The sequence below is a fragment of the Triticum aestivum genome, chromosome 6D (assembly GCF_018294505.1).
Source record: "Triticum aestivum cultivar Chinese Spring chromosome 6D, IWGSC CS RefSeq v2.1, whole genome shotgun sequence".
NCBI classification, from domain to species: domain Eukaryota; kingdom Viridiplantae; phylum Streptophyta; class Magnoliopsida; order Poales; family Poaceae; genus Triticum; species Triticum aestivum.
Window position 1 is genome coordinate 449,189,830 of NC_057811.1, and position 9,445 is coordinate 449,199,274.

Consider the following 9,445-nt stretch of genomic DNA (forward strand, 5'->3'; position numbering starts at 1 on the left):
GTTTCTAGCATAGGGTCGGGCTGAGCACCCCTTGTCTTCTGCTCCTTAAAGTGTGTCACACCAGCCTTGTGTAAGCGACAAACGTTGCTTTGTAACCCTTTTTCACCTTCTTTCTATTAATGGAATGATACGCTTCTTGCGTATTCGCGAAGGAATAAGCTAGTAGTTGCAAGCGAAAGCGAGTAGCTGGGCTTCTGATTAGCGATGGAGCCGCGTCGAGTTTGGGTAAAGTGGTGGTTTGTCTTTTTACCCTTTGGTGACCACTTCGGTGGTGTCGAAGAAGAAGGACAGATACTGGTATTTTGCATGGGATTTTCTTATCTTTTCAGTCATGTAAGGTTGGTGCTTACGTGTCTTGTAACTTAATCTTTATTCTATAAATGAGACATGTATTACCATGAAAAAGCTGGGCCTCGTTCTTGCTCCAGTCCATGAACTGTCGGGCCTGCGACGCGGCGCTAAGGAAGAATACCGCGTGCGGCAGTGTGTTTCTTGTAGCGTGCGGTTTCTTATACGCCAGCCAAACCGCCAGTTTGATCGCATCGCCCACACACAATACAATGGCCTCATTGTTGCTCAGATCTGGTCAGGTGTGCTTCCCCCGGTGCCCAGGCCGCTCGCGGTTGCTCTCCGATGGTGTTGGGAGGTTCCAGTGCAAGGTAATTAAGCCCCTCTTCTCATCCTTTCCCAGTAGCAATAACTAATCCGTCTCGTCTCTTCACTAGGGTTTCATTGGTTCGAGGAATTAGGGCGAACTAACCCGTAGTTGTTGGGATGTGCGGTGCGATCTATCTAATTAACTACACGTTGTTGCACAACTATAGCTTCTTCCTTTTACGTACTACTCCCTCCGTCCCGAAAAACATGTCGCGACGGCATTTTTACAAAAAAAATCTCTAGCTTCTCCCGACCAAACCCGCGCTCCTCGTCGTCCTCCTCCGACAGAAGCAGCAGCTGCGCTGCTCCCCACCGCCGCAGCTTCCCTGCTCCCCACCGCCGCAGCCCCCCTGCTCCCCCGCTCTCCCGCCGCAGCTGCCTCCTGCTCCGCTGCCGCCCGCCTGCCTCCCCAAGCTCCCCCCCTTCCTCAAAAAGATCTTCGATTTCCCCAGCTGCCGCCGCGCTCTGCTCCGGCTACGCCGGAACTGCCGTCGGAGAGCCCGGAGGCGCCGGATCCGGACCACCAACAACAACCTAAAGCCCGACGAGCAGCCAGGTGTTGTCCTCGCCGTCGACGACGACGGTGCCGTCGACGCCATGGAGCAAGGGCGAGATCCTCCAGTCGGCCAACGTCAAGAGTTTCGCCTTCACGGAGCTGATTTTCAGCTGCTGCTGCTGCCCCCGGTAGCGCCGACACCGTGCGGCGTGCGGCTGTACGAACAGAGAAGGCGTCTACTGAAATAAAATCTACTGACGAAACTAGCTTAGAGAAGGTGCCCCCGTTGATGAAGGCGTCTACTGACGGTACCCAAGAGCGTGGGGTACGAACAGAGAACAACATGAATAATCAGCTACTGCTATGAGGCAGCGGTGCAAGAACAAGATGAACACCTCGACATGTGCATTGCTGGTCAGTGTTTACATCTCCATCTTCTCTGTTACTCAAATGTTCTGAACCTTCTGAATCTCTGAACCACTTCACTGAATGTGAGTAAAATCTGTTCATTTTCTGAACCACTTCACTGAATGTGTGTAAAATCTGTTCATTTTCTGGTTGGAATATTTGGACTAGTTCTGCTAGTTTAGAGAGTATTGCATAGTTAACTGAACAATTTTGCACAGATAACTGAATAGTTTTGCAAGCATTCGATCTCTGAAAAATTTTGTTTTCTGTAAGATTTATACTGTCTCTAAATTCAGTCATGAACTATGAACTCTGAAATTAGTACTGTCCCAATAGCATTTTAAATATTCAAGTTAGGACTGCACTTTTAAAGTTCAAGATACTCCTGTAAATTAAACCTCAACTTGCAAAGTTGTTGTTTTCTGTTAACTGAAATTATAGTGACTACTCCTACTTTTTCCTTCTCCTCTGTTCTGAAACTTCAGCTATCATATCTACAGTACCTAGTGTCAGAACAGAACACTGTATATCTATAGCTTCATTTTAGAAATTTAGTTAGTGCATTTCTAAAATGGCAAAGATTATGGCGCAAAGATTAGTTACATCACATCAAGCATGCCATGCCATCTTTGATTCTGTTTTTGATGGAGTACTAGGTAACCTTGTGAAGTGAATAATCAGCATGGGCAATAAATATCCACTACTACTCCCACATTATGTCTTTGATTTTGTTTTTTGATGGCACTGAATCTTGAAAATACTAGCAGAAGTAATATTGTCAACCACTGGGCCCCAAGGAGATATCATCATCAGTAGATATCTACAGTTTTATTACTGGAGCCACCATACAAACCATGCAAACCTCATATTCTTTTGTTAGCTGAGAAGATCTGCTCTAGTATTTAGCAGAAGGATTACCACCACTACTATCTTATGTTGTGTAGGTACTTAGAAGTTAATTAGGATCTTAGCTTAGAAGACCTGCTCTAGCACTGCATTTTAACTGAATTTTCAGATTATGATCATGAGTAGATATCTACGATTTTAACACTGCATTTTAACTGAATTTTCAGATTATGATCATGAGTAGATATGATCATGATTAGTTATTACTGGAGCCACCATACAAACCATACACATGTCCAGATTAAACAAAAAGTATCATGTTTAACTGAATTTTCTGTGCATTTTAACACTGCATTCTGTGTGGGTGCAAAAGTCTAACAACACTAGAACTGAACTGATTGATCTATACATGTGTAGGAGGAGCTAGATCCTTTTCTCCAAAATTTTGGCAGACTTATTGTGACATAGAGTACTGAATGAGTAGCTACTGAACGTGTACTCAATAAATTCAGTTAAACTTGGACATGACTGCAGCCCATTTAAACTTGGACTACAAATATTGGATGGATCCATTTAAATTGACAGAAAACTAAATATTCACTGTAGTCTCAATTAACTGAATTTTCCGAAGCCATTTTCCTGCTCACAAGTTGACAGAAAACTGTTTGAAACAAATTTTGACACAAGTTGACTGAAACAAATTTAGAAAGCATAGTACTCCTGTGATTTAGAATGCATCTTTAACTGAATTTACTAAGTTAAGTGTCATACACAGGAATTCTGCACGCCATCCAAATTGATTTACTAAATATTGGATGTTCAGCACTGTAAGTCAATTTTCTTCCTTTGATAAACTTTACTCCATTCTTTGTATCTAATCTATCCACGCTATGGCTGCATATTTACTTACTGTACCAAACATGTCCACTGCATATATGTTTTTGTTATGCCAATCATTTCAGTAAATTAGAATATACAATAGTATTTCTTGCAAATTGTTGTGTGACTATTCTTGAGATGGTCTTTCTTGTTTTAGCTGATCCATCCCATGTGATATGCTAGATTTTAGCATCTCTATTGATGGACCTTTAATGAAACTAAAGAATAACTGGAAGCGTACTTGATAGCATGAAATGGACCTCTTATACACATGCTCTTGCTAATTGCAAGAATAACTGGAAGAATAATATATGTTCTTTATATTTATACATGCTCTCGCTGTAGCAATAACCTATCTTTTCAATTGCTCCACTGCTCGTTTATTTACCGTATATCTGTTTGTTATGTAAGTCATTTTATTTAGTAAAGTATAGACAATATTATTTCTTGCAAATTATTGTGTGACTATTCTGGAGATGGTCTTTAAGTGTTCCTATCTAGACTTCTTATTTTAGGCTTTTAGCTGATCCATTCCATGAGATATGCTAGATTTTAGCATCTGTATTGATGAACCTTTGATGAAACTAAAGAAAAACTGGAAGTGTCCTTGATAGCATGAAATGGACCTCTTAACTAAATACTCAGTCATCCACAGTCCTTTTATTTGTTCCATGCTGATAGCTTTGCTGATTTAACATTAATAAGAAAACCATATTGATTTTAAATTTTACACGCAGCTCCTGAGGTGAAAATAGATTGAAAGAGATGTCATCATCAGAGGATGAGCAAGTTGAACACGACACTGTAGAACATGAATTGTTTTCCATGCCATCTGATGCCATGGAGCATGGAACAAATAGCAGCAGCAGCACATAGCAGCAGATCAATGTACAAGCTACTGTACCTTCTTCAGAGTGCAAATAGCAGCAGCAGCAACACGTCACAGTCACTTGGACCAGCAGCAGCAGGAACACGGCATGTTCACTTGGATCAGCAGCATCAACACGAGCAGAGGAGCAGCAGCAGCACGGGCTAGCTCCACCGGCGGCAGAGGAGAAACAGAGCAGCAGCAGGCACGCAGGGTCGCATGCAGAGGAGAAGGAGCAGCACGGCAGCTGGTGGGGGCTCGACGAGGAGTTGCGGGAGATAGAGGAGGACGCACGCAAGCTCTTGTCCACCGGATCGTGGAGGCCGGTTCCAGCGACGCCCGTAGTAGATCACGGCGGGAGGGATCGCGGCGGCGCACGGGAGGCAGCTCAAGGTGGACTCGCGGGAGCTCGAGGAGGACTCGCGGTAGCTCGAGGAAGATGAGAGGGAGCTCCTGCTCCGCCGGATCGTGGTGGGAAATTCCGGCAACGTCCGCAGGTAATCCGGCGAGAGGGGATCGCTGCGGCACAGGTTTGGGCGGCGGTGGCGGAGCAGGTACTTGGCGACGGCGGCGGCGTCGAAGGTACGTGGCGACGGAGGCGGAGCACTTCCTGATGGGCAGCAAATCACGCAGCTTGGCGGCGCCGGCCCCTAGCGACGCACGGGCGACGGCGGAGGGAGAAGACGGGGGTGGAGGGACTTCTTTGCGACTGTTTTGAACCTATGACGGCCTTTTTGTAAAATTACCAATGAACTACGGGTGCGACACGTTTTTCGGGACGGAGGAAGTAGATGCTAAGATTTTTTTTATTTACAATTTCTCAATTTGCTAACAGTTTAGTCTATACAAATGATGCACCTTGTCGAGCTACTGATATGGTTAATGTGATGCCGTTCAGCATAGTCATATATGGGTTTTCTTCTTCTTGTGATACAATGGCTTTCAGCTTGAAACAAAATATATGGAAGTTTATAATACTTTCATTTGTCTACAGCATTGTTGCTCACGCTCCAAGCTTACCGAGGATCCATGCCAGATGACACCGCATAGCTATTTCCTCGAGTTACAGAAACAAAGCCGAATTGCGTCTAAAAATAACGAACGGTAAGAAAGTAATTACTTTTTTGCTGGAATATATGCACAAAATTAAATTTCTCTTATTTGCATTTATGTTCCTTTTGATATGCAGTTTTGAGCGGCGGAAAATTCTGTACGCATGTTTCTTTGGTCCTATTATATTCTATCTTGGCATAGACATACGCAAGAAGAAGAAACTGTGAGGGGGCAATGCAAGCTCGAACTTAGTGTGTATCGTCCACCTGAACTTTCTATGCGGTGGACTAAGCTATGGACTTAAAAAAATTTACTATGTTTTTTTGTTGTGTTAGATCTGCATGTAATGAAAGATGATGTTTGTACTTCATATAGAACTAACCACTACTAATTACACACACACACACACTCACTCTCTCTCTCTCTCTCTCTCTCTCTCTCTCTCTCAAGTAGAAAAGGATACAATAACCCCAAGATTGACATGTTTAATTTGCCGGGTACAACAGTTTTGTGCGAGTTCCCTTTCACAGGTTGTTAGTAGATCTCGCATTTGCCGAGCAACACACTCGGTGAAAATTGGAACTTGGCAAAGGATAGCCTTTGACAAGATCATCTCTAGAAAAACTTGGCAGAGGATGGCGCGTGTAGTTTTCACAGAGGGCCCATGGAGTGGAACTCGGTAAAAAATGTGACCCATGTCCCTTTTGTTCTTAGTTGATCGCTCCGATTCTCGGCAAACACTTTGTTCATGTGATTTCGTGTGCCCCCTCTCTGGCGGGCTCCACGATGTCTAGCCCTAGCATTTATTTGGAAGGGGATACTCCATGTTAATTTTAGTCCTTGTTTATGTTGAAGTAGGTCATAGGATCATCACAAACCCAACGAGAAGCCAACTCCAAGCAGGAGTAGGCTAGGCGGCATCGGAAGGGGGGAGGTTCGCACTGAATCCTTGAAACTTCCTACTGGATGGTACATTTGTGAAGGAGGTGTCACTTCAAAGTTGTATACTGACTTTGTCCTCATCAAACCACCCATGTATACCCATATTAGGGCCCCATGCGAAAGGGGGAGTAGTTCTAAAACTTCACTGCGTGATGTCATGTGCCCCTCCCCCCCACAAGCCCTGCGACATCTAGCACTAACTTTTCATCGAAGGGACCACCCATGTTACTTTTATTCTTGTTTTTGTTGGAATAAGTCACAAGATCATGACAAACCAAATGAGAGACCATGACCAAGCATGAGTTGTCTCGGAAACACGGGAAGGGGTTCGCACTAAAGCCCTGGAACTTCCCACTGGATGGTTCGGTTTGTGAAAAGGATGTGTCAGTACAAAGTGCACTGACTTTTTCGTCATAAAACCACCCGTGTATACCAATGTTAGAACCTCATGCAAAATGAGGAGTGGTTCCAAAACTTCCTCGCACAATTTCATGCTCCATTTTCTCTGGCGGGCCCTGCTACGTCTAGCCCTAGCTTTTATTCGGAAGGGGCCACCTTTTATACCCATGTTATTACCCCATGCTCCACTCTCTCTGAATTTTTCCTAATCAAACCACCCTTCTATACCTATGTTAGTACCCCATGCAAAAGGAGTAGTGATTCTAGAACTTCCTCATTCAATTTTGTGTGCCCCCTCTTTGGTGGGCCCCGCTGCGGCTAGCCCTAGCTTTTCTTCGTAAGGGGCCACCCTTTGTTACTTTTTGTTCATTTTTGGGTTGGACTAGGTAATAGGATCATCACAAATCAAAGAGAGGCCAAGTCCAAGCAGGAGTTGCCTCGGCGACACCGGACGGTCGGACAAGTTCATGTGGGATAGTCCGATTTGTGGACGTACAGGACCACTTCCTTTGTTGGCCTTGAAACTTTTTCTGCACTCAGCATAGGCCATGGCATGGCGCATGCCAAAAATCGCCATTTTGGGGTCTGCCAGCCATATTTTAGGGCCTACTTCAAGAAACTTTTGTTGTAAGCTTTTGGGCATAAATAAATTTTGGTGCTTTTCCTTGAGAAGAATACTCATTTTTCTAATTCAAGCAAAATTTGATCCCAAAGTATATATCTATTGCCACCTCCAATTTCTTATTCTTTTTTTAGAAGGATCCCTCTCATCAAGCTTAAGTATGATATCATTTTCCAACTTTTCTAGTCATCTCAAAGCATTACCAATAATAAAGCCATGTTTAGTGATTCCATTGTGTAGCCTTTTATCGTAGTTCTAGTTTCTGAACACTTAGTATTTTATTCTCTAGCATATCCATTATTTTCATTATGTGTTCGAGATTTATTTAAGATTCATCTTTTTAATAGGAGGTGATCCCACCAGACCATCTATAGCATTAAAGGCATATGGACTATGGCTACCCACAAAGCTACCTCCAGTTATATTATCTAGGATATACCTATACCAAGTAAACATACCAATATAATTTCTAAGGAGCACCATAGTTGAAAACTTACAAGTTGACATATCTTGTGCATCCCAATCCTATACCAAACATCCTTAAAGGTCTCACCTCTCCTTTGTTTGAAGTTGAACACTTCCATCTCAGGGGGCATGCCAGTAAGAGATGAACTAGCCATTATAACTAAGCAAAATAGAAGTTGCTACTTGCTGGAATTTAAATATTTTTTGTTGTTTTTCAGTTTTACAGAGTGTAGAAAAACAAACTAACGACAAATAAAAACTAAATAAGCAAAGTAAGTAAAATAATTGAGTGTAGGACATGTGCCTAAAGTAGAACCCCCGACAACAGCGCCACAACATTTTTCGGCTTTCTGATAATTGTATAGGAAACTGTTGGGCCCAGAAGTGCAAGGATTTGTAGTAGGTTTTCACTCAGTTGCGAACCATGATATCAATCTGTGGAGTCTCGCAAGGAGTGAATGATGAATACATGCACACAACTAAGAAATTTCTTTGGTCCGCAACCTAGACTAGATTGTCAGTCTGACTAGGTTTACTAGTTGCAAGAATTACTATATCTTGTGATGGAATTGATGATTGGTTGCAAAATTTAAAATATGTTCACTTGTAAAGAAACAGAGAATGAGCTGATCGTGGTTGTGATTATGACGAACATAACTTTCCTAGTGACATCTCTCCAAATAACATAGCATAAGTGTGGTGAACAAATTACAGTTATGTACTGATAAATTGCAGTGTTTATGTTATGATCATACATGTCATGATTGCATATAAACATTACATTATTGTATCCATAGGCCGTCATCCAACTACGTCTATAGTTAATACTCCGCCCAAGACCGCTATCTAGCATGCATTTCTAAGTATTAAGTTAGAAAATATAGAGCATCACATTTAGCAAAGTGACATAATGTACATAGTATATTCTCTTTACTCCAGTTCATCACCTAGACAACCGGTCAACTACCTTTTTTATCTTTGAATGGCGATAACATAATACAAGTTTTTTCCTCTTTCTGTACATCTAAATTACTCCCTCCATTCCTAAATATAAGTCTTTGTAGAGATTCTTATATGGACTACATACAAAGCAAAATGTGTGAACCTACACTCTAAACTATGTCTATATACATTTGTATGTAGTTCATATTAAAATCTCTAGAAAGACTTGTATTTAGAAACAGAGGGAGTACATAACTCCCTCCTGAAGATCATTCATCCAATCATGGCCAGTGAAAGACTAATAGATCGAAGATCATATGTCTATAATTCATGCACCAAAGAACTCAAAAGAATCCAAAAGAAATCCATATATAATCTGATCATAACATGACAAGCTATCACACTGCAACAAACACAACGAGAATTACATCATATGGATCAATCATGTAGGGAAGCTTACGTGATTGTATTGAGAAGCAAGGGAGAGATGATGCCACATAGCTACTGATATGGATCATAGTCCAAGGAGGACTACTCACACATGGTCATTGGAGCAGTGAGGATGATGAAGATAGCTCCGACGGCGAATTTTCCCATTGACAGAGTACCGAAAAAGGTCTCCAGATTGAGTCACCTCGAAAAGTGAGGTAGCGGCAGTGAAAAAATTTCCTCAATAAATCTATCTGATGATTTCGGGAGAATATAAAGGCGTCGGGACAGACATGTAGTGGAGATGCCCTGGGGGGCCACACTTGGGGCCGTTGCGACCTTCCCTTAAATGCGAGGTGGGGATGCATGGGGGCTTTGGGTACAGACGCTCCTCTGGCCCATCCGGCCCTCCTAACTTGAAACTTTGCGAAGATATTTT

General features: G+C 42.6%; 1 long non-coding RNA gene across 1 annotated transcript; it reads left to right on the plus strand.

Annotated features, from left to right (window-relative positions):
• The first annotated feature begins 551 nt into the window (after nt 1-551).
• Nucleotides 552-5,577, plus strand: LOC123145760 (uncharacterized). The gene is made up of 5 exons (XR_006472402.1): nt 552-659; nt 726-1,567; nt 3,183-3,234; nt 4,024-5,258; nt 5,344-5,577. It is a non-coding gene; the product is annotated as an uncharacterized lncRNA (long non-coding RNA).
• The last annotated feature ends 3,868 nt before the right edge of the window (nt 5,578-9,445 follow it).